The sequence below is a fragment of the Oncorhynchus gorbuscha genome, unplaced genomic scaffold (assembly GCF_021184085.1).
Source record: "Oncorhynchus gorbuscha isolate QuinsamMale2020 ecotype Even-year unplaced genomic scaffold, OgorEven_v1.0 Un_scaffold_1160, whole genome shotgun sequence".
Lineage (NCBI taxonomy): Eukaryota > Metazoa > Chordata > Actinopteri > Salmoniformes > Salmonidae > Oncorhynchus > Oncorhynchus gorbuscha.
The window spans coordinates 97,501-123,883 of NW_025746025.1; the positions used below are offsets into that span (position 1 = coordinate 97,501).

At 49.3% G+C, this 26,383-nt stretch overlaps 1 protein-coding gene across 1 annotated transcript in view; it reads right to left on the bottom strand.

The window, feature by feature from the left end:
• LOC124021682 (FERM and PDZ domain-containing protein 1-like) overlaps nt 1–26,383 on the bottom strand; it is a 107,816-nt gene that overhangs the window by 61,333 nt on the left and 20,100 nt on the right. The window contains exon 2 of the mRNA XM_046336794.1: nt 7,891–8,006. The gene's annotated coding sequence lies outside the window, so the exon portion shown is untranslated. The remainder of the gene's footprint in view (nt 1–7,890; nt 8,007–26,383) is intronic.

Genomic DNA, 26,383 nt, shown 5'->3' on the forward strand with positions numbered 1-26,383 from the left:
CACTTGCTTTGGCTTTAGAGAGAGAGAGAGAGAGAGAGAGAGAGAGAGAGAGACAGACAGAGACAGACAGAGAGAGACAGAGAGAGAGAGAGAGAGAGAGAGAGAGAGAGAGAGAGAGAGAGAGAGAGAGAGAGAAAGAGAGAGAGAGAGAAAGAGAGAGAGAGAGAGAGAGAAAGAAAGAGAGACAGAGAGAGAGAGAGAGAGAGAGAGACAGAGAGAGAGAGAAAGAAAGAGAGACAGAGAGAAAGAAGAGAGAGAGAGAGAGAGAGAGAGAGAGAGAGAGAGAGAGAGAGAGAGAGAGAGAGAGAGACAGAGAGAGACAGAGAGAGAGAGAGAGAGAGAGAGAGAGAGAGAGAGAGAGAGAGAGAGAGAGAGAGAGAGAGAGAGAGAGAAAAGAGAGAGAGAAAGAGAGAGAGAGAGAGAGAGAGAGAGAGAGAGAGAGAGAGAGAGAGAGAGAGAGAGAGAGAGAGAGAGAGAGAGAGAGACAGAGAGAAAGCAGTGTCTCCAGAGACTGTTGTCTACTATGAGTCATGGTCACATTAGCCCTCAATCCGTCTGTCTGTTTTGTTTGTCCATCTCAAGTTACACACACACACACACACACACACACACACACACACACACACACACACACACACACACACACACACACACACACACACACACACACACACACACACACACACACACACACACACACACACACACACACAGGAAGGGGGGAAAGATCTCTATAGGTGCAGGAACCAATCCAGACCAGAGTAAACATTACTGAATCACACCAGGGCCTGTCATCACAAAGCATTTCAGAGTAGGAGTGTTGATCTAGGATCAGGTCTCCCCTGTCCATGTTGTAATCTCATTCATTCTGATCTAGGATCAGGTCTCCCCTGTCCATGTTGTAATCTCATTCATGATGATTTTCAAGTCAAACTAATCCTAGACCAGCACTCCTACTCTGAAACTTTGTGATTACAGGCCCAGACCTAAACAGAATCATACTAGGTTAGACCAGACTAACAGAACAGGACCTAACAGAACCAATACCAATTTTATCAACTATTTACGTAAAAAAAATACCTAAAGTTGTATTACAAAAGTAGTTGGAAATGTTTTGGCAAAGTTTACAGGTAACTTTTGAGATATTTTCTAGTCACGTTGAGCAAGTTGGAACCGGTGTTTTTCTGGGTCAGACGCGCCAAATAAATGGACATTTTTGATATAAATCGACGGAATTAATCGAAGAAAAGGACCATGTGTGATGTTAATGGGACATATCGGAGTGCCAACAGAAGAAGCTCATCAAAGGTAAGGCATGAATTATATTTTTATTTCTGCATTTTGTGTCGCGCCTGCAGGGTCGAAATATGGTTTCTCACTTTGTTTACGGAGGTGCTATCCTCAGATAATAGCATCGTTTGCTTTCGCCGAAAAGCCTTTTGAAATCTGACATGTTGGCTGGATTCACAACACGTGTAGCTTTAATTTGGTATCTTACATGTGTGATTTAATGAAAGTTAGATTTTTATAGTAATTTATTTGAATTTGGCGCTCTGCATTTTCACTGGCATTTGGCCAGGCGGGACGCGTCCCACATATCCCAGAGAGGTTAACCCAGTCCTGGAATGGGGACATTCCTCAAAACTGATTAAGATGACGCTTTAGGTGGCTTTCCAACCGTCCATTTAATTCCCCTTCCCAAGTTACCCTCAGCCAAGGAGACGGCTCAGCCAAGGAGACGGCTCAGCCAAGGAGACGGCTCAGCCAAGGAGACGGCTCAGCCAAGGAGACGGCTCAGCTCAGGGTGCAGCACGTCTTCCGGATCCATGGACTTCCGGTGGACATGGTCTCCACTTCTGGTTCTGGAAGGCGTTCTGCACCCTCATTGGGTCGTCAGCCAGCCTGTCTTCTGGTTTCCACCCCCAATCTTACGGCCAGTTGGAGTGTGCCAATCAGGACCTGGCAACAGCCCTTCATTGCCTCGTCTCCTCCAATCCCACCACATGGAGCCAGCAACTTGAACTTGAACTGCCCTGTTGGTTAAGGGCTTGTAGTATTTGGGTGGAATACGTCCACCACAGCCTTCCCTGCTCGGCTACTGGTCTCTCACCCTTTGAGTGTCTCTTGGGATATCAGCCCCGCTCTTCCCCGAGCAAGAGGAGGAAGTCAGCCTTCCCTGGTCGGCTACTGGTCTCTCACCCTTCAAGTGTCTCTTGGGATATCAGCCCCCGCTCTTCCCGAGCAAGAGGAGGAAGTCAGCCATCCCTCTGCCCAGATGTTCATCCGCTGCTGTCTCCGTACCTGGAAGAGAGCCCGGGCCGAGCTGTTGAAGACCCCTTCCGGGAATCAGCGACAAGCGGATCGCCATCGGACCTCTGCTTCCTGCAATCGGCTCAGTCAGAGGATATGGCTGTCCACTCGGGACCTGCCCCTCCGGGTGGACTCCGGTAAACTCCCCCCGTTTTATCGGCCCTAACCAGTACTTATCCTCTCTGCTGTTCGTCTTCTGATGCACCGCACCATTCGTATACATCCCACAGATTAAACTTCTGTCTCCTCTTTCTGTTCGTCTGTTGCCAGTTTGTCTTGTCAGTTTTTACCAGTATGATTTCACGTTTTCTTGTTTCTCAAGTGTTTTTTCCCAAGTTTTCTCGGTTCTGACCATTCAGCCCTGACCCTGAGCTTTCTGCCGTCCTGTACCTGCCTGACTCTGACCTGACAACAAACCTCTGCCTGTGTCACGTTCTGACCATCGTTCGTATGTGTTTTCCTTGTTTTAGTGTTGGTCAGGACGTGAGCTGGGTGGGAATTCTATGTTGTATGTCTGGTTTGTCTATTTCTATGTTTGGCCTGATATGGTTCTCAATCAGAGGCAGGTGTTAGTCATTGTCTCTGATTGGGAACCATATTTAGGTAGCCTGTTTTGTGTTGGGTTTTGTGGGGGATTGTTCCTGTCTCTGTGTTTGCACCAGATAGGACTGTTTAGGTTTTCACTTTTGTTGTTTTGTTTTGTCTGTTCATGTATAGTCGTCTTTATTAAAAACATGAATAACCACCACGCTGCATTTTGGTCCACCTCTCTTTCACCAGAAGAAAACCGTTACAGAATCACCCACCAACCAAGGACCAAGTGGCGTGGTAAACAGAGGCAGCAGCAACAGCAGCAGCAGGAGAAGCGACAGGTGCAGCAGGAGCAAGCAGCAGCAGCAGCAGCAGCAGCAGCAGTGGGAGAGGCTGCACTATTTGGAGAAATGGACTTGGGAGGAGATCCTTGACGGAAAGGACCCTGGGCAGAGCCAGGGGAATATTGCCGCCCCAAAGCCGAGCTGGAGGCAGCGAAAGCAGAGAGACGGCATTATGAGTAGCTAGCACGGCAGAGCGGCTGGAAGCCCGAGAGGCACCCCCAAAATTTATTGGGGGATGCACAGGGAGAGTGTGGCAGAGTCAGGAGTCAGACCTGAGCCAACTCCCCCTTTTTACCGCAAGGAGCCATGAATGGAATTGGAGCTATCGGCGAAGCTGAGTGCTGAGTCTGAGAGTGTTGAGGATGTATTGGACAGAGTAGAGAGAAAGCTGTTGGTTTGGCATAGTATGCACGGCATTCGCCCTGAAGAGCGTGTTAGCTGTCCGATGTCACCCGTGTCAGTTCCTCGTACTCAGCTTGAAACATGTGTTGGAGTTCCGGGGGATTTGATGCCAGCTATACACACCAGGCCTCCAGTACACCTTCACAACCCGGTGTGTCCTGTTCCTTGCACTCACCCGGAGGTGCGTGGCCCGGTAGCACTAGTGCTGGCTCCCCGCACCAGGCAGTTTCTCCGTCCCATCAACACAGGTGCTCCCGCCTGTCCGGCGCTGCCAGAGTCTCCCGCCTGTCCGGCGCTGCCAGAGCTCCTGCTCCTCAGTCCAGAGGCACCAGCGCTCCTCAGTCCAGGGGCGCCAGAGCTTCTCTGTCCAGCGCGGCCAGAGCCTTCCTCCTCTCCAGCACAGCAGGAGTCTCCCGCCTGTCCGGCGCTGCCAGAGGCGCCAGAGCCCCTCATTCCAGAGGCGCCAGAGCTCCTCTGCCCAGCTTTGCCGGAGCCTCCCGCCTGCCCAGAACCGCCTGAGCCGCCCGTCTGCCCAGCGCCACCAGTGCCGCCAGTCTGCCCAGCGCCGCCAGTGCCGCCAGTCTGCCCAGCGCCGCCAGTCTGCCCAGCGCCACCAGTGCTGCCAGTCTGCCCAGCGCCGCAATTGCCGCCAATCTGCCCAGCGCCGCCAGTCTGCCCAGCGCCGCCAGTGCCGCCAGTCTGCCCAGCGTCGCAAGTGCCGCCAGTCTGCCCAGCGCCACCAGTGCCGCCAGTCTGCCCAGCGCCACCAGTCTGCCCAGCGTCGCCAGTGCCGCCAGTGCCGCCAGTCAGCCGGGATCCGCCAGTCTGCCGGGATCCGCCAGTCAGCCGGGATCCGCCAGTCAGCCGGGATCCGCCAGTCAGCCGGGATCCGCCAGTCAGCCAGGATCCGCCAGTCAGCCAGGATCCGCCAGTCTGCCAGGATCCGCCAGTCTGCCAGGATCCTCCATTCAGCCAGGATCTGCCAGTCAGCCAGGATCTGCCGGAACCACCAGCCAGCCAGGATCTGCTAGATCCATCAACCTGCCGGAGCATCCCCTCAGTCCCGAGCTTCCCCTCTGTCCCGAGCTTCCCCTCAGTCCAGAGCTACCCCTCAGTCCTGAGCTACCCCTCAGTCCTGAGCTACCTCAGTCCCGAGCTTCCCCTCAGTCCCGAGCTTCCCCTCAGTCCCGAGCTTCCCCTCAGTCCTGAGCTACCTCAGTCCCGAGCTACCTCAGTCCCGAGCTACCCCTCATTCCAGTGGGGCCCGTTGTTAGGTTTCCTAGGCCAAGGTTAGCGGAGAGGGTCGCCACTCAAGGGACGCTAAGGAGGTGGACTAAGACAATTATGGAGTGGGGTCCACGTCCAGCGCCGCCACCGCGGACAGATGCCCACCCAGACCCTCCCCTATAGGTTTAGGTTGTGCGTTCGGAGTCCACACCTCGGGGGGGGGGTTCTGTCACGTTCTGACCATCGTTCGTATGTGTTTTCCTTGTTTTAGTGTTGGTCAGGATGTGAGCTGGGTGGGCATTCTATGTTGTGTGTCTGGTTTGTCTATTTCTATGTTTGGCCTGATATGGTTCCCAATCAGAGGCAGGTGTTAGTCATTGCCTCTGATTGGGAACCCTATTTAGGTAGCCTGTTTTGTGTTGGGTTTGGTGGGTGATTGTTCCTGTCTCTGTGTTTGCAACAGATTGGACTGTTTAGGTTTTCACTTTTGTTGTTTTGTTTAGTCTGTTCATGTATAGTCGTCTTTATTAAAAACATGAATAACCACCACGCTGCATTTTGGTCCACCCCTCTTTCACCAGAAGAAAACCGTTACAGCCTGTAGACGACCTGGCCTTTGTGTTATAATAAATGACTGAGAACTGTACTATCTGCATCTGGGTTATAACAGTTGTGACACGTGGCAAATGTGATGCTAACGATCATCCATATGATTCATGGATATTTACATGGCATTTGTTTTCTTCAAAAGTAGATTATGAAAAAAACTGAGTGAAGTTTCAGCTCATGCCAAACACTAAAACCACTCAACAACATATTTAATTCAATACATTCTAGTCCCTTCTCATTAACAACATATCGCTAATGAACGCTTTGTCGTTTGGGCTTCCTAAGTAGATCCATTGTTGTCTATTTATCAGAATGTGAAACAGAGCACTGGTATCTAATCTCATTGTTGTATATTTATCAGAATGTAAAACAGAACACTGGTATCTAATCCCATTGTTGTCTATTTATCAGAATGTAAAACAGAACACTGGTATCTAATCCCATTGTTGTCTATTTATCAGAATGTAAAACAGAACACTGGTATCTAATCCCATTGTTGTCTATTTATCAGAATGTAAAACAGAACACTAGTATCTCATCCCATTGTTGTCTATTTATCAGAATGTAAAACAGAACACTGGTATCTAATCCCATTGTTGTCTATTTATCAGAATGTAAAACAGAACACTGGTATCTCATCCCATTGATGTCTATTTATCAGAATGTAAAACAGAACACTGGTATCTCATCCCATTGTTGTCTATTTATCAGAATGTAAAACAGAACACTGGTATCTAATCCCATTGTTGTCTATTTATCAGAATGTAAAACAGAACACTGGTATCTAATCCCATTGTTGTCTATTTATCAGAATGTAAAACAGAACACTGGTATCTCATCCCATTGTTGTCTATTTATCAGAATGTAAAACAGAACACTGGTATCTAATCCCATTGTTGTCTATTTATCAGAATGTAAAACAGAACACTGGTATCTCATCCCATTGATGTCTATTTATCAGAATGTAAAACAGAACACTGGTATCTAATCCCATTGTTGTCTATTTATCAGAATGTAAAACAGAACACTGGTATCTCATCCCATTGTTGTATATTTATCAGAATGTAAAACAGAACACTGGTATCTCATCCCATTGTTGTCTATTTATCAGAATGTAAAACAGAACACTGGTATCTAATCCCATTATTGTCTACTACAGTGTTGTGAGGGAGGAGCCATTAAACAATAGACACAGCAACGCATTTCACTGTCAAGAAACAAGGTGGTGGAGTCATGTGAACACTTCTATTGCAGAGTACCTCCTCACTGTCTCTCCCTGCCTCCATGTCTGTCAGTCTCATCCACCTAGCTCTTATTTCCCCAGTCTTTTCTTGATCAATCGTTCATCACTCACACTCTTTCTATTCCTATCTCTCTCTGTCTCTCTGTTTATTAGATAAGTAGAAACAATGGGAGGAGTTAGATTTCCTCTGACAGGATAATACACACACACACACACACACACACACACACACACACACACACACACACACACACACACACACACACACACACACACACACACACACACACACACACACACACACACACACACACACACACACACACACACACGAGGCTAATGAGGCTACAGCAGCACATGTGCCCTACTCCACCATTCACTCCTTCTCCCTGCCTCAGTCTTCCCATCTCCTTCTCCCTGCCTCAGTCTTCCCATCTCCTTCTCCCTGCCTCAGTCTTCCCATCTCCTTCTCCCTGCCTCAGTCTTCCCATCTCCTTCTCCCTGCCTCACTCTTCCCATCTTCTCCTCCTCTACCTCTCTCTTTTACTCTTTCACTTCACCTCGTTCAACTTCTTCTTCATAGTTCTTTCACTTACAGCACGTTTATACATTCACACTCAAATAAAACACACATCGGACAAATGGCATGTGCTTACACACACACACACAGATAATGAGATTACGGTGAGTGTGTGTGTTACTGTGTCACCCCACTGAGCCAGATTAGAGACAATCACCTCAGACCAACGCACAGCCTTATACAGGAACACAGAGACCCCTCCACTCTGTAACTGTCTCTGTCTGTCTCTGTGTGTTTCTCCTCAAAACACACATACACAGAGACCCTCCTCCCCCTCCACTATCACAGAGACCCTCCTCCCCCTCCACTAACACAGAGACCCTCCTCCCCCTCCACTAACACAGAGACCCTTCTCCCCTTACACTAACAAAGAGACCCTCCTCCCCCTCCACTATCACAGAGACCCTCCTCCCCCTCCACTAACACAGAGACCCTCCGCCTCCTCCACTAACACAGAGACCCTCCTCCCCCTCCACAAACACATATACCCTCCTCCCCCTCCACAAACACAGTTCCCCTCCTCCCCTCCACAAACACAGTTCCCCTCCTCCCCCTCCACAAACACAGTTCCCCTCCTCCCCCTCCACCAACACAGTTCCCCTCCTCCCCCTCCACCAACACAGTTCCCCTCCTCCCCCTCTCACCTGTGCTCTGTCCTCTGTATCAGGGCTCCATCATGGTGTAGGCCCAATTACTCCCCCTCTCTGATCGCTCTCTGGACATCCTGGTGAGGAAGAGGAGGGTGCTGCTTCTTCATCTCCTGCTGATACAACACAACATGATTGATCGCCAGATAAATATTGAACAAACTATCAACTACAAATGTGTTGATATGTAACCTGTTGCTAGGGTTACAGTAAGGTTAAGAGTCAAGGTAAATGTGTTGATATGTAACCTGTTACTAGGGTTACAGTAAGGTTAAGAGTCAGAGTAAATGTGTTGATATGTAACCTGTTACTAGGGTTACAGTAAGGTTAAGAGTCAGAGTAAATGTGTTGATATGTAACCTGTTGCTAGGGTTACAGTAAGGTTAAGAGTCAGAGTAAATGTGTTGATATGTAACCTGTTGCTAGGGTTACAGTAAGGTTAAGAGTCAGAGTAAATGTGTTGATATGTACCCTGTTACTAGGGTTACAGTAAGGTTAAGAGTCAGAGTAAATGTGTTGATATGTACCCTGTTGCTAGGGTTACAGTAAGGTTAAGAGTCAGAGTAAATGTGTTGATATGTACCCTGTTGCTAGGGTTACAGTAAGGTTAAGAGTCAGAGTAAATGTGTTGATATGTAACCTGTTACTAGGGTTACAGTAAGGTTAAGAGTCAGAGTAAATGTGTTGATATGTACCCTGTTACTAGGGTTACAGTAAGGTTAAGAGTCAGAGTAAATGTGTTGATATGTAACCTGTTGCTAGGGTTACAGTAAGGTTAAGAGTCAGAGTAAATGTGTTGATATGTAACCTGTTGCTAGGGTTACAGTAAGGTTAAGAGTCAGAGTAAATGTGTTGATATGTAACCTGTTGCTAGGGTTACAGTAAGGTTAAGAGTCAGAGTAAATGTGTTGATATGTAACTTGTTGCTAGGGTTACAGGAAGGTTAAGAGTCAAGGTAAATGTGTTGTTATGTAACCTGTTACTAGGGTTACAGGAATGTTAAGAGTCAAGGTAAATGTGTTGATATGTAACCTGTTGCTAGGGTTACAGTAAGGTTAAGAGTCAGAGTAAATGTGTTGATATGTAACTTGTTGCTAGGGTTACAGGAAGGTTAAGAGTCAAGGTAAATGTGTTGTTATGTAACCTGTTGCTAGGGTTACAGGAAGGTTAAGAGTCAGAGTAAATGTGTTGATATGTAACTTGTTGCTAGGGTTACAGGAAGGTTAAGAGTCAAGGTAAATGTGTTGTTATGTAACCTGTTACTAGGGTTACAGGAATGTTAAGAGTCAAGGTAAATGTGTTGATATGTAACTTGTTGCTAGGGTTACAGGAAGGTTAAGAGTCAAGGTAAATGTGTTGTTATGTAACCTGTTGCTAGGGTTACAGTAAGGTTTAGAGTCAGAGTAAATGTGTTGATATTTAACCTGTTGCTAGGGTTACAGGAAGGTTAAGAGTCAAGGTAAATGTGTTGATATGTAACCTGTTGCTAGGGTTACAGTAAGGTTTAGAGTCAGAGTAAATGTGTTGATATGTAACCTGTTGCTAGGGTTACAGTAAGGTTTAGAGTCAGGGTAAAGGTTAGGGTAATGGTTAAGGTTAGGGTTAATATAGTACTATTATTATATTAAAGCTAGTATAAAAGTCAGCTCTGGATAAATACTGTATATTCAGAGAGAAGAAACTTTCTACCTGGCTACCCGTACCCCGGCCAACAGCTCTACACCCCCTGCAGCAACTTGCCCAAGCCTCTCCAGCTTCTCCTTCACCCAAATCCAGACAGCTGATGTTCTGAAAGAGCTGCAAAATCTGGATCCCTACAAATAACTGGGCTAGACAATCTGGACCCTCTCTTCCTAAAATTATCCACCACCATTGTTGCAACAACTATTACCAGTCTGTTCAACCTCTCTTTCATAACGTGTGAGATTCCCATAGATTGGAAAGGTGCCGCGGTCATCCCCCTCTTCAAAGGGGGAGACACTCTCGTCCCAAACTGTTACAGACTGTCACGACTTCCGCCGAAAATGGTCCCTTTCCTTGTTCAGGCGGAGTTCGGCGGTCGACGTCACTGACCTTCTAGCCATCGCTGATCCATTGGTTTTGTCTTGTCTCACATCACACCTGGTTTCAATCCCATCATTACGTGTTGTGTATTTAACCCTCTGTTTTACCTCATGTCTTTGTCGGTGATTGTTCGTTGTATGTATTGGTGCTAAGCATGTTATGGTGCGACGGTAAGTTGGTCTGTACCAACTTTCTTAATTTTGTATATGTTGGTTTTTGGAGTTTGTGAGAATGTATTAAATAACTCCGTTTATACCTAGTTCGTTCTCCTGCACCTGACTTCCCTGCCACCAGCACGCACCCTCACCACCTGGGGGCGGCCCGTCAGGAAGTCCAGAACCCAGTTGCACAGGGCGGGGTCGAGACCCAGGGTCTGGAGATTGATGACGAGTTTGGAGGGTACTATGGTGTTAAATGCTGAGCTGTAGTGGATGAACAGCTTTCTCACATAGGTATTCCTCTTGTCCAGGTGGGTTAGGGCAGTGTGCAGTGTGGTTGCGATTGCGTCGTCTGTGGACCTATTGGGGCGGTAAGGAAATTGGAGTGGGTCTAGGGTGTCAGGTAGGGTGGAGGTGGTATGGTCCTTGACTAGTCTCTCAAAGCACTTCATGATGACGGACGTGAGTGCTAGTTCACATTAGAGTTTAGGAGCCTGGCTACCGGCACGGGATGGAACAACAGGGCCCTGATCGATCATTACCGCTGCAGGCTAAGCGAGGACGTCCGTCGGGAGCTGGCCTGCAGAGACACCACCCTCACATTTGACCAGCTGGTGGACCTGTCCATCCGGCTGGACAACCTGCTGGCTACTCACGGATGTTCAGATCGGGGTCTGGTGGTTCCATCCTCCAGCACCCCCTCTCCGATACCCATGGTAGGTGTTTAGGGGTTTCCTGTGGTGCGCATTCCCCCTGAATACTCCGATTTGTCTCACGCTTTCTCCAAAAATCGGGGTCCCCAGTTCACGTCGAGGGTCTGGAGGGTGTTCATGGAACGTCTGGGGGTCTTGGTCAGCTTTACATCAGGTTTTCACCCCGAGAGTAAAGGGCAAGTGGAGAAAGTTAAACAGGATGTGGGTTAATCCAACCAACCACCTACCTCATCCCCATATTTGTTTTTCTTCTCTTTTGCACACCAGTATTTATATTTGCACATCCTCATCTGTACATCTGTCACTCCAGTGTAAATTGCTAAATTCTCATTACTTCGCCACTATTGGCCTATTTATTGCCTTACTGTCCATCATACTGTAGTACACTACTGTCTATAGGGCTCTGGTCCATCATACTGTAGTACACTACTGTCTATAGGGCTCTGGTCCATCATACTGTAGTACACTACTGTCTATAGGGCTCTGGTCCATCATACTGTAGTACACTACTGTCTATAGGGCTCTGGTCCATCATACTGTAGTACACTACTGTCTATAGGGCTCTGGTCCATCGTACTGTAGTACACTACTGTCTATAGGGCTCTGGTCCATCGTACTGTAGTACACTACTGTCTATAGGGCTCTGGTCCATCGTACTGTAGTACACTACTGTCTATAGGGCTCTGGTCCATCGTACTGTAGTACACTACTGTCTATAGGGCTCTGGTCCATCGTACTGTAGTACACTACTGTCTATAGGGCTCTGGTCCATCGTACTGTAGTACACTACTGTCTATAGGGCTCTGGTCCATCGTACTGTAGTACACTACTGTCTATAGGGCTCTGGTCCATCATACTGTAGTACACTACTGTCTATAGGGCTCTGGTCCATCGTACTGTAGTACACTACTGTCTATAGTGCTCTGGTCCATCGTACTGTAGTACACTACTGTCTATAGGGCTCTGGTCCATCGTACTGTAGTACACTACTGTCTATAGGGCTCTGGTCCATCGTACTGTAGTACACTACTGTCTATAGGGCTCTGGTCCATCGTACTGTAGTACACTACTGTCTATAGGGCTCTGGTCCATCGTACTGTAGTACACTACTGTCTATAGGGCTCTGGTCCATCGTACTGTAGTACACTACTGTCTATAGGGCTCTGGTCCATCATACTGTAGTACACTACTGTCTATAGGGCTCTGGTCCATCATACTGTAGTACACTACTGTCTATAGGGCTCTGGTCCATCATACTGTAGTACACTACTGTCTATAGGGCTCTGGTCCATCATACTGTAGTACACTACTGTCTATAGGGCTCTGGTCCATCATACTGTAGTACACTACTGTCTATAGGGCTCTGGTCCATCATACTGTAGTACACTACTGTCTATAGGGCTCTGGTCCATCATACTGTAGAACACTACTGTCTATAGGGCTCTGGTCCATCATACTGTAGTACACTACTGTCTATAGGGCTCTGGTCCATCATACTGTAGTACACTACTGTCTATAGGGCTCTGGTCCATCATACTGTAGTACACTACTGTCTATAGGGCTCTGGTCCATCATACTGTAGTACACTACTGTCTATAGGGCTCTGGTCCATCATACTGTAGTACACTACTGTCTATAGGGCTCTGGTCCATCATACTGTAGTACACTACTGTCTATAGGGCTCTGGTCCATCATACTGTAGTACACTACTGTCTATAGGGCTCTGGTCCATCATACTGTAGAACACTACTGTCTATAGGGCTCTGGTCCATCATACTGTAGTACACTACTGTCTATAGGGCTCTGGTCCATCATACTGTAGTACACTACTGTCTATAGGGCTCTGGTCCATCATACTGTAGTACACTACTGTCTATAGGGCTCTGGTCCATCATACTGTAGTACACTACTGTCTATAGGGCTCTGGTCCATCATACTGTAGTACACTACTGTCTATAGGGCTCTGGTCCATCATACTGTAGTACACTACTGTCTATAGGGCTCTGGTCCATCATACTGTAGTACACTACTGTCTATAGGGCTCTGGTCCATCGTACTGTAGTACACTACTGTCTATAGGGCTCTGGTCCATCGTACTGTAGTACACTACTGTCTATAGGGCTCTGGTCCATCGTACTGTAGTACACTACTGTCTATAGGGCTCTGGTCCATCGTACTGTAGTACACTACTGTCTATAGGGCTCTGGTCCATCGTACTGTAGTACACTACTGTCTATAGGGCTCTGGTCCATCGTACTGTAGTACACTACTGTCTATAGGGCTCTGGTCCATCATACTGTAGTACACTACTGTCTATAGGGCTCTGGTCCATCATACTGTAGAACACTACTGTCTATAGGGCTCTGGTCCATCATACTGTAGTACACTACTGTCTATAGGGCTCTGGTCCATCATACTGTAGTACACTACTGTCTATAGGGCTCTGGTCCATCATACTGTAGTACACTACTGTCTATAGGGCTCTGGTCCATCATACTGTAGTACACTACTGTCTATAGGGCTCTGGTCCATCGTACTGTAGTACACTACTGTCTATAGGGCTCTGGTCCATCGTACTGTAGTACACTACTGTCTATAGGGCTCTGGTCCATCGTACTGTAGTACACTACTGTCTATAGGGCTCTGGTCCATCATACTGTAGTACACTACTGTCTATAGGGCTCTGGTCCATCATACTGTAGTACACTACTGTCTATAGGGCTCTGGTCCATCATACTGTAGTACACTACTGTCTATAGGGCTCTGGTCCATCATACTGTAGTACACTACTGTCTATAGGGCTCTGGTCCATCATACTGTAGAACACTACTGTCTATAGGGCTCTGGTCCATCATACTGTAGTACACTACTGTCTATAGGGCTCTGGTCCATCATACTGTAGTACACTACTGTCTATAGGGCTCTGGTCCATCATACTGTAGTACACTACTGTCTATAGGGCTCTGGTCCATCATACTGTAGTACACTACTGTCTATAGGGCTCTGGTCCATCATACTGTAGTACACTACTGTCTATAGGGCTCTGGTCCATCATACTGTAGTACACTACTGTCTATAGGGCTCTGGTCCATCATACTGTAGTACACTACTGTCTATAGGGCTCTGGTCCATCATACTGTAGTACACTACTGTCTATAGGGCTCTGGTCCATCATACTGTAGTACACTACTGTCTATAGGGCTCTGGTCCATCATACTGTAGTACACTACTGTCTATAGGGCTCTGGTCCATCATACTGTAGTACACTACTGTCTATAGGGCTCTGGTCCATCATACTGTAGTACACTACTGTCTATAGGGCTCTGGTCCATCATACTGTAGAACACTACTGTCTATAGGGCTCTGGTCCATCATACTGTAGTACACTACTGTCTATAGGGCTCTGATCCATCATAAATAGTACACTACTACACATAGGTAAGTAGTGCACTATTATGGGAATAGGGTGTCATTCTGGACATGTGCAATGTCTGTATTCTGAATGATTTACAAGCAACATGATTTTCCAAGTGAAAAGAGAAATGGATTTAATGAGACAATGAAAGAGAGAGGCATCCGTTTCCCCCCCTCACTCTAATCAAAGACCGCGGCTGTCCTCCGAGAGAGAGAGGGAGGAGATGGAGGGAGAGAGGGAGGAGATGGAGGGAGAGAGGGGGGGATGGAGGGAGAGAGGGGGGGATGGAGGTATAGAGGGGGAGATGGAGGGAGAGAGGGAGGAGATGGAGGGAGAGGGGGGGGTGGAGGGAGAGAGGGGGATGGAGGGAGAGAGGGGGGATGGGGGGTGGAGGGGGAGAGGGGGGATGGAGGGAGAGAGGGGGGTGGAGGGAAAGAGGGGGAAGGAGGGAGAGAGGGGGAGATGGAGAGAGAGAGGGGGATGGAAGGAGAGAGAGGGGGAGGGAGAGAGAGAAAGAGGGGATGAGATGGAGGGAGAGAGAGAGGGGGAGATGGAGGGAGAGAGGGGGTGGAGGGAGAGAGGGGGGTGGAGGGAGAGAGGGGGATGGAAGGAGAGAGAGGGGGGAGGGAGAGAGAGAAAGAGGGGATGAGATGGAGGAGAGAGAGAGGGGAGATGGAGGGAGAGAGGGGGTGGAGGGAGAGAGGGGGAAGGAGGGAGAGAGGGGGGAGATGGAGAGAGAGAGGAGACAGGTGGAGGAGCTACAGTATCCGAACAGAGAGAGGAGACAGGTGGAGGAGATACAGTATCAGAACAGAGAGAGGAGACAGGTGGAGGAGCTACAGTATCAGAACAGAGAGGAGACAGGTGGAGGAGCTACAGTATCAGAACAGAGAGGAGAGGAGACAGGTGGAGGTGCTACAGTATCAGAACAGAGAGGAGACAGGTGGAGGAGCTACAGTATCAGAACAGAGAGGAGACAGGTGGAGGAGCTACAGTATCAGAACAGAGAGGAGAGGAGACAGGTGGAGGAGATACAGTATCAGAACAGAGAGGAGACAGGTGGAGGAGCTACAGTATCAGAACAGAGAGGAGACAGGTGGAGGAGCTACAGTATCAGAACAGAGAGAGGAGACAGGTGGAGGAGATACAGTATCAGAACAGAGAGAGGAGACAGGTGGAGGAGCTACAGTATCAGAACAGAGAGGAGACAGGTGGAGGAGCTACAGTATCAGAACAGAGAGGAGATGAGACAGGTGGAGGTGCTACAGTATCAGAACAGAGAGGAGAGGAGACAGGTGGAGGAGCTACAGTATCAGAACAGAGAGGAGAGGAGACAGGTGGAGGAGCTACAGTATCAGAACAGAGAGGAGAGGAGACAGGTGGAGGAGCTACAGTATCAGAACAGAGAGAGGAGACAGGTGGAGGAGCTACAGTATCAGAACAGAGAGGAGAGGAGACAGGTGGAGGAGATACAGTATCAGAACAGAGAGGAGACAGGTGGAGGAGCTACAGTATCAGAACAGAGAGGAGAAGAGACAGGTGGAGGAGCTACAGTATCAGAACAGAGAGGAGACAGGTGGAGGAGCTAAAGTATCAGAACAGAGAGGAGAGGAGACAGGTGGAGGAGCTACAGTATCAGAACAGAGAGGAGACAGGTGGAGGAGCTACAGTATCAGAACAGAGAGGAGACAGGTGGAGGAGCTACAGTATCAGAACAGAGAGAGGAGACAGGTGGAGGAGATACAGTATCAGAACAGAGAGAGGAGACAGGTGGAGGAGCTACAGTATCAGAACAGAGAGGAGACAGGTGGAGGAGCTACAGTATCAGAACAGAGAGGAGAGGAGACAGGTGGAGGTGCTACAGTATCAGAACAGAGAGGAGAGGAGACAGGTGGAGGAGCTACAGTATCAGAACAGAGAGGAGAGGAGACAGGTGGAGGAGCTACAGTATCAGAACAGAGAGGAGAGGAGACAGGTGGAGGAGCTACAGTATCAGAACAGAGAGGAGACAGGTGGAGGAGCTACAGTATCAGAACAGAGAGGAGACAGGTGGAGGAGATACAGTATCAGAACAGAGAGGAGAGGAGACAGGTGGAGTAGCTACAGTATCAGAACAGAGAGAGGAGACAGGTGGAGGAGATACAGTATCAGAACAGAGAGGAGACAGGTGGAGGAGCTACAGTATCAGAACAGAGAGGAGAGGAGACAGGTGGAGGAGCTACAGTATCAGAACAGAGAGGAGACAGGTGGAGGAGCTACAGTATCAGAACAGAGAGAGGAGACAGGTGGAGGAGCTACAGTATCAGAACAGAGAGAGGAGACAGGTGGAGGAGCTACAGTATCAGAACAGAGAGGAGAGGAGACAGGTGGAGGAGCTACAGTATCAGAACAGAGAGGAGAGGAGACAGGTGGAGGAGATACAGTATCAGAACAGAGAAAGGAGACAGGTGGAGGAGCTACAGTATCAGAACAGAGAGAGGAGACAGGTGGAGGAGCTACAGAATCAGAACAGAGAGGAGACAGGTGGAGGAGCTACAGTATCAGAACAGAGAGGAGAGGAGACAGGTGGAGGAGCTACAGTATCAGAATAGAGAGGAGACAGGTGGAGGAGCTACAGTATCAGAACAGAGAGGAGACAGGTGGAGGAGATACAGTATCAGAACAGAGAGGAGACAGGTGGAGGAGCTACAGTATCAGAACAGAGAGAGGAGACAGGTGGAGGAGCTACAGTATCAGAACAGAGAGAGGAGACAGGTGGAGGAGCTACAGTATCAGAACAGAGAGGAGACAGGTGGAGGAGCTACAGTATCAGAACAGAGAGGAGACAGGTGGAGGAGCTACAGTATCAGAACAGAGAGAGGAGACAGGTGGAGGAGCTACAGTATCAGAACAGAGAGGAGAGGAGACAGGTGGAGGAGATACAGTATCAGAACAGAGAGGAGACAGGTGGAGGAGCTACAGTATCAGAACAGAGAGGAGAGGAGACAGGTGGAGGAGCTACAGTATCAGAACAGAGAGGAGACAGGTGGAGGAGCTACAGTATCAGAACAGAGAGGAGAGGAGACAGGTGGAGGAGCTACAGTATCAGAACAGAGAGGAGACAGGTGGAGGAGCTACAGTATCAGAACAGAGAGGAGACAAGTGGAGGAGCTACAGTATCAGAACAGAGAGAGGAGACAGGTGGAGGAGATACAGTATCAGAACAGAGAGAGGAGACAGGTGGAGGAGCTACAGTATCAGAACAGAGAGGAGACAGGTGGAGGAGCTACAGTATCAGAACAGAGAGGAGAGGAGACAGGTGGAGGTGCTACAGTATCAGAACAGAGAGGAGAGGAGACAGGTGGAGGAGCTACAGTATCAGAACAGAGAGGAGAGGAGACAGGTGGAGGAGCTACAGTATCAGAACAGAGAGGAGAGGAGACAGGTGGAGGAGCTACAGTATCAGAACAGAGAGGAGACAGGTGGAGGAGCTACAGTATCAGAACAGAGAGGAGACAGGTGGAGGAGATACAGTATCAGAACAGAGAGGAGAGGAGACAGGTGGAGTAGCTACAGTATCAGAACAGAGAGAGGAGACAGGTGGAGGAGATACAGTATCAGAACAGAGAGGAGACAGGTGGAGGAGCTACAGTATCAGAACAGAGAGGAGAGGAGACAGGTGGAGGAGCTACAGTATCAGAACAGAGAGGAGACAGGTGGAGGAGCTACAGTATCAGAACAGAGAGAGGAGACAGGTGGAGGAGCTACAGAATCAGAACAGAGAGGAGACAGGTGGAGGAGCTACAGTATCAGAACAGAGAGGAGAGGAGACAGGTGGAGGAGCTACAGTATCAGAATAGAGAGGAGACAGGTGGAGGAGCTAGAGTATCAGAACAGAGAGGAGACAGGTGGAGGAGATACAGTATCAGAACAGAGAGGAGACAGGTGGAGGAGCTACAGTATCAGAACAGAGAGGAGAGGAGACAGGTGGAGGAGCTACAGTATCAGAATAGAGAGGAGACAGGTGGAGGAGCTACAGTATCAGAACAGAGAGGAGACAGGTGGAGGAGCTACAGTATCAGAACAGAGAGAGGAGACAGGTGGAGGAGATACAGTATCAGAACAGAGAGGAGACAGGTGGAGGAGCTACAGTATCAGAACAGAGAGGAGACAGGTGGAGGAGCTACAGTATCAGAACAGAGAGAGGAGACAGGTGGAGGCGCTACAGTATCAGAACACAGAGGAGACAGGTGGAGGAGCTACAGTATCAGAACAGAGAGAGGAGACAGGTGGAGGAGCTACAGTATCAGAACAGAGAGGAGACAGGTGGAGGAGCTACAGTATCAGAACAGAGAGAGGAGACAGGTGGAGGAGCTACAGTATCAGAACAGAGAGAGGAGACAGGTGGAGGAGATACAGTATCAGAACAGAGAGAGGAGACAGGTGGAGGAGCTACAGTATCAGAACAGAGAGAGGAGACAGGTGGAGGAGCTACAGTATCAGAACAGAGAGGAGACAGGTGGAGGAGCTACAGTATCAGAACAGAGAGGAGACAGGTGGAGGAGATACAGTATCAGAACAGAGAGGAGACAGGTGGAGGAGATACAGTATCAGAACAGAGAGGAGACAGGTGGAGGAGATACAGTATCAGAACAGAGAGGAGAGGAGACAGGTGGAGTAGCTACAGTATCAGAACAGAGAGAGGAGACAGGTGGAGGAGATACAGTATCAGAACAGAGAGGAGACAGGTGGAGGAGCTACAGTATCAGAACAGAGAGGAGAGGAGACAGGTGGAGGAGCTACAGTATCAGAACAGAGAGGAGACAGGTGGAGGAGCTACAGTATCAGAACAGAGAGAGGAGACAGGTGGAGGAGCTACAGTATCAGAACAGAGAGAGGAGACAGGTGGAGGAGCTACAGTATCAGAACAGAGAGGAGAGGAGACAGGTGGAGGAGCTACAGTATCAGAACAGAGAGGAGAGGAGACAGGTGGAGGAGATACAGTATCAGAACAGAGAGAGGAGACAGGTGGAGGAGCTACAGTATCAGAACAGAGAGAGGAGACAGGTGGAGGAGCTACAGAATCAGAACAGAGAGGAGACAGGTGGAGGAGCTACAGTATCAGAACAGAGAGGAGAGGAGACAGGTGGAGGAGCTACAGTATCAGAACAGAGAGGAGAGGAGACAGGTGGAGGAGCTACAGTATCAGAACAGAGAGGAGAGGAGACAGGTGGAGGAGCTACAGTATCAGAACAGAGAGGAGAGGAGACAGGTGGAGGAGCTACAGTATCAGAACAGAGAGGAGACAGGTGGAGGAGCTACAGTATCAGAACAGAGAGGAGACAGGTGGAGGAGATACAGTATCAGAACAGAGAGGAGAGGAGACAGGTGGAGTAGCTACAGTATCAGAACAGAGAGAGGAGACAGGTGGAGGAGATACAGTATCAGAACAGAGAGGAGACAGGTGGAGGAGCTACAGTATCAGAACAGAGAGGAGAGGAGACAGGTGGAGGAGCTACAGTATCAGAACAGAGAGGAGACAGGTGGAGGAGCTACAGTATCAGAACAGAGAGAGGAGACAGGTGGAGGAGCTACAGTATCAGAACAGAGAGGAGAGGAGACAGGTGGAGGAGCTACAGTATCAGAACAGAGAGGAGAGGAGACAGGTGGAGGAGCTACAGTATCAGAACAGAGAGGAGAGGAGACAGGTGGAGGAGATACAGTATCAGAACAGAGAGAGGAGACAGGTGGAGGAGCTACAGTATCAGAACAGAGAGAGGAGACAGGTGGAGGAGCTACAGAATCAGAACAGAGAGGAGACAGGTGGAGGAGCTACAGTATCAGAACAGAGAGGAGAGGAGACAGGTGGAGGAGCTACAGTATCAGAATAGAGAGGAGACAGGTGGAGGAGCTAGAGTATCAGAACAGAGAGAGGAGACAGGTGGAGGAGATACAGTATCAGAACAGAGAGGAGACAGGTGGAGGAGCTACAGTATCAGAACAGAGAGGAGACAGGTGGAGGAGCTACAGTATCAGAACAGAGAGAGGAGACAGGTGGAGGCGCTACAGTATCAGAACAGAGAGGAGACAGGTGGAGGAGCTACAGTATCAGAACAGAGAGAGGATACAGGTGGAGGAGCTACAGTATCAGAACAGAGAAGAGACAGGTGGAGGAGCTACAGTATCAGAACAGAGAGAGGAGACAGGTGGAGGAGCTACAGTATCAGAACAGAGAGAGGAGACAGGTGGAGGAGATACAGTATCAGAACAGAGAGAGGAGACAGGTGGAGGAGCTACAGTATCAGAACAGAGAGAGGAGACAGGTGGAGGAGCTACAGTATCAGAACAGAGAGGAGACAGGTGGAGGAGCTACAGTATCAGAACAGAGAGGAGACAGGTGGAGGAGATACAGTATCAGAACAGAGAGAGGAGACAGGTGGAGGAGCTACAGTATCAGAACAGAGAGGAGAGGAGACAGGTGGAGGAGCTACAGTATCAGAACAGAGAGGAGAGGAGACAGGTGGAGGAGCTACAGTATCATAACAGAGAGGAGAGGAGACAGGTGGAGGAGCTACAGTATCAGAACAGAGAGGAGAGGAGACAGGTGGAGGAGCTACAGTATCAGAACAGAGAGGAGACAGGTGGAGGAGCTACAGTATCAGAACAGAGAGGAGACAGGTGGAGGAGCTACAGTATCAGAACAAAGAGGAGAGGAGACAGGTGGAGGAGCTACAGTATCAGAACAGAGAGGAGAGGAGACAGGTGGAGGAGATACAGTATCAGAACAGAGAGGAGACAGGTGGAGGAGCTACAGTATCAGAACAGAGAGGAGAGGAGACAGGTGGAGGAGCTACAGTATCAGAACAGAGAGGAGACAGGTGGAGGAGCTACAGTATCAGAACAGAGAGAGGAGACAGGTGGAGGAGATACAGTATCAGAACAGAGAGAGGAGACAGGTGGAGGAGATACAGTATCAGAACAGAGAGGAGAGGAGACAGGTGGAGGAGCTACAGTATCAGAACAGAGAGGAGAGGAGACAGGTGGAGGAGATACAGTATCAGAACAGAGAAAGGAGACAGGTGGAGGAGCTACAGTATCAGAACAGAGAGAGGAGACAGGTGGAGGAGCTACAGAATCAGAACAGAGAGGAGACAGGTGGAGGAGCTACAGTATCAGAACAGAGAGGAGAGGAGACAGGTGGAGGAGCTACAGTATCAGAATAGAGAGGAGACAGGTGGAGGAGCTACAGTATCAGAACAGAGAGGAGACAGGTGGAGGAGATACAGTATCAGAACAGAGAGGAGACAGGTGAAGGAGCTACAGTATCAGAACAGAGAGGAGAGGAGACAGGTGGAGGAGCTACAGTATCAGAATAGAGAGGAGACAGGTGGAGGAGCTACAGTATCAGAACAGAGAGGAGACAGGTGGAGGAGCTACAGTATCAGAACAGAGAGAGGAGACAGGTGGAGGAGATACAGTATCAGAACAGAGAGGAGACAGGTGGAGGAGCTACAGTATCAGAACAGAGAGGAGACAGGTGGAGGAGCTACAGTATCAGAACAGAGAGGAGAGGAGACAGGTGGAGGAGATACAGTATCAGAACAGAGAGGAGACAGGTGGAGGAGCTACAGTATCAGAACAGAGAGAGGAGACAGGTGGAGGAGCTACAGTATCAGAACAGAGAGAGGAGACAGGTGGAGGAGCTACAGTATCAGAACAGAGAGGAGACAGGTGGAGGAGCTACAGTATCAGAACAGAGAGGAGACAGGTGGAGGAGCTACAGTATCAGAACAGAGAGAGGAGACAGGTGGAGGAGCTACAGTATCAGAACAGAGAGGAGAGGAGACAGGTGGAGGAGATACAGTATCAGAACAGAGAGGAGACAGGTGGAGGAGCTACAGTATCAGAACAGAGAGGAGAGGAGACAGGTGGAGGAGCTACAGTATCAGAACAGAGAGGAGACAGGTGGAGGAGCTACAGTATCAGAACAGAGAGGAGAGGAGACAGGTGGAGGAGCTACAGTATCAGAACAGAGAGGAGACAGGTGGAGGAGCTACAGTATCAGAACAGAGAGGAGACAGGTGGAGGAGCTACAGTATCAGAACAGAGAGAGGAGACAGGTGGAGGAGATACAGTATCAGAACAGAGAGAGGAGACAGGTGGAGGAGCTACAGTATCAGAACAGAGAGGAGACAGGTGGAGGAGCTACAGTATCAGAACAGAGAGGAGAGGAGACAGGTGGAGGTGCTACAGTATCAGAACAGAGAGGAGAGGAGACAGGTGGAGGAGCTACAGTATCAGAACAGAGAGGAGAGGAGACAGGTGGAGGAGCTACAGTATCAGAACAGAGAGGAGAGGAGACAGGTGGAGGAGCTACAGTATCAGAACAGAGAGGAGACAGGTGGAGGAGCTACAGTATCAGAACAGAGAGGAGACAGGTGGAGGAGATACAGTATCAGAACAGAGAGGAGAGGAGACAGGTGGAGTAGCTACAGTATCAGAACAGAGAGAGGAGACAGGTGGAGGAGATACAGTATCAGAACAGAGAGGAGACAGGTGGAGGAGCTACAGTATCAGAACAGAGAGGAGAGGAGACAGGTGGAGGAGCTACAGTATCAGAACAGAGAGGAGACAGGTGGAGGAGCTACAGTATCAGAACAGAGAGAGGAGACAGGTGGAGGAGCTACAGAATCAGAACAGAGAGGAGACAGGTGGAGGAGCTACAGTATCAGAACAGAGAGGAGAGGAGACAGGTGGAGGAGCTACAGTATCAGAATAGAGAGGAGACAGGTGGAGGAGCTAGAGTATCAGAACAGAGAGGAGACAGGTGGAGGAGATACAGTATCAGAACAGAGAGGAGACAGGTGGAGGAGCTACAGTATCAGAACAGAGAGGAGAGGAGACAGGTGGAGGAGCTACAGTATCAGAATAGAGAGGAGACAGGTGGAGGAGCTACAGTATCAGAACAGAGAGGAGACAGGTGGAGGAGCTACAGTATCAGAACAGAGAGAGGAGACAGGTGGAGGAGATACAGTATCAGAACAGAGAGGAGACAGGTGGAGGAGCTACAGTATCAGAACAGAGAGGAGACAGGTGGAGGAGCTACAGTATCAGAACAGAGAGAGGAGACAGGTGGAGGCGCTACAGTATCAGAACACAGAGGAGACAGGTGGAGGAGCTACAGTATCAGAACAGAGAGAGGAGACAGGTGGAGGAGCTACAGTATCAGAACAGAGAGGAGACAGGTGGAGGAGCTACAGTATCAGAACAGAGAGAGGAGACAGGTGGAGGAGCTACAGTATCAGAACAGAGAGAGGAGACAGGTGGAGGAGATACAGTATCAGAACAGAGAGAGGAGACAGGTGGAGGAGCTACAGTATCAGAACAGAGAGAGGAGACAGGTGGAGGAGCTACAGTATCAGAACAGAGAGGAGACAGGTGGAGGAGCTACAGTATCAGAACAGAGAGGAGACAGGTGGAGGAGATACAGTATCAGAACAGAGAGGAGACAGGTGGAGGAGATACAGTATCAGAACAGAGAGGAGACAGGTGGAGGAGATACAGTATCAGAACAGAGAGGAGAGGAGACAGGTGGAGTAGCTACAGTATCAGAACAGAGAGAGGAGACAGGTGGAGGAGATACAGTATCAGAACAGAGAGGAGACAGGTGGAGGAGCTACAGTATCAGAACAGAGAGGAGAGGAGACAGGTGGAGGAGCTACAGTATCAGAACAGAGAGGAGACAGGTGGAGGAGCTACAGTATCAGAACAGAGAGAGGAGACAGGTGGAGGAGCTACAGTATCAGAACAGAGAGAGGAGACAGGTGGAGGAGCTACAGTATCAGAACAGAGAGGAGAGGAGACAGGTGGAGGAGCTACAGTATCAGAACAGAGAGGAGAGGAGACAGGTGGAGGAGATACAGTATCAGAACAGAGAGAGGAGACAGGTGGAGGAGCTACAGTATCAGAACAGAGAGAGGAGACAGGTGGAGGAGCTACAGAATCAGAACAGAGAGGAGACAGGTGGAGGAGCTACAGTATCAGAACAGAGAGGAGAGGAGACAGGTGGAGGAGCTACAGTATCAGAACAGAGAGGGAGAGGAGACAGGTGGAGGAGCTACAGTATCAGAACAGAGAGGAGAGGAGACAGGTGGAGGAGCTACAGTATCAGAACAGAGAGGAGAGGAGACAGGTGGAGGAGCTACAGTATCAGAACAGAGAGGAGACAGGTGGAGGAGCTACAGTATCAGAACAGAGAGGAGACAGGTGGAGGAGATACAGTATCAGAACAGAGAGGAGAGGAGACAGGTGGAGTAGCTACAGTATCAGAACAGAGAGAGGAGACAGGTGGAGGAGATACAGTATCAGAACAGAGAGGAGACAGGTGGAGGAGCTACAGTATCAGAACAGAGAGGAGAGGAGACAGGTGGAGGAGCTACAGTATCAGAACAGAGAGGAGACAGGTGGAGGAGCTACAGTATCAGAACAGAGAGAGGAGACAGGTGGAGGAGCTACAGTATCAGAACAGAGAGGAGAGGAGACAGGTGGAGGAGCTACAGTATCAGAACAGAGAGGAGAGGAGACAGGTGGAGGAGCTACAGTATCAGAACAGAGAGGAGAGGAGACAGGTGGAGGAGATACAGTATCAGAACAGAGAGAGGAGACAGGTGGAGGAGCTACAGTATCAGAACAGAGAGAGGAGACAGGTGGAGGAGCTACAGAATCAGAACAGAGAGGAGACAGGTGGAGGAGCTACAGTATCAGAACAGAGAGGAGAGGAGACAGGTGGAGGAGCTACAGTATCAGAATAGAGAGGAGACAGGTGGAGGAGCTAGAGTATCAGAACAGAGAGGAGACAGGTGGAGGAGATACAGTATCAGAACAGAGAGGAGACAGGTGGAGGAGCTACAGTATCAGAACAGAGAGGAGAGGAGACAGGTGGAGGAGCTACAGTATCAGAATAGAGAGGAGACAGGTGGAGGAGCTACAGTATCAGAACAGAGAGGAGACAGGTGGAGGAGCTACAGTATCAGAACAGAGAGAGGAGACAGGTGGAGGAGATACAGTATCAGAACAGAGAGGAGACAGGTGGAGGAGCTACAGTATCAGAACAGAGAGAGGAGACAGGTGGAGGAGATACAGTATCAGAACAGAGAGGAGACAGGTGGAGGAGCTACAGTATCAGAACAGAGAGGAGACAGGTGGAGGAGCTACAGTATCAGAACAGAGAGAGGAGACAGGTGGAGGCGCTACAGTATCAGAACAGAGAGGAGACAGGTGGAGGAGCTACAGTATCAGAACAGAGAGAGGAGACAGGTGGAGGAGCTACAGTATCAGAACAGAGAAGAGACAGGTGGAGGAGCTACAGTATCAGAACAGAGAGAGGAGACAGGTGGAGGAGCTACAGTATCAGAACAGAGAGAGGAGACAGGTGGAGGAGATACAGTATCAGAACAGAGAGAGGAGACAGGTGGAGGAGCTACAGTATCAGAACAGAGAGAGGAGACAGGTGGAGGAGCTACAGTATCAGAACAGAGAGGAGACAGGTGGAGGAGCTACAGTATCAGAACAGAGAGGAGACAGGTGGAGGAGCTACAGTATCAGAACAGAGAGGAGAGGAGACAGGTGGAGGAGCTACAGTATCAGAACAGAGAGGAGAGGAGACAGGTGGAGGAGCTACAGTATCAGAACAGAGAGGAGAGGAGACAGGTGGAGGAGCTACAGTATCAGAACAGAGAGTAGAGGAGACAGGTGGAGGAGCTACAGTATCAGAACAGAGAGGAGAGGAGACAGGTGGAGGAGCTACAGTATCAGAACAGAGAGGAGAGGAGACAGGTGGAGGAGCTACAGTATCAGAACAGAGAGGAGAGGAGACAGGTGGAGGAGCTACAGTATCAGAACAGAGAGAGGAGACAGGTGGAGGAGCTACAGTATCAGAACAGAGAGAGGAGACAGGTGGAGGAGATACAGTATCAGAACAGAGAGGAGACAGGTGGAGGAGCTACAGTATCAGAACAGAGAGAGGAGACAGGTGGAGGAGATACAGTATCAGAACAGAGAGAGGAGACAGGTGGAGGAGATACAGTATCAGAACAGAGAGAGGAGACAGGTGGAGGAGCTACAGTATCAGAACAGAGAGGAGAGGAGACAGGTAGAGGAGC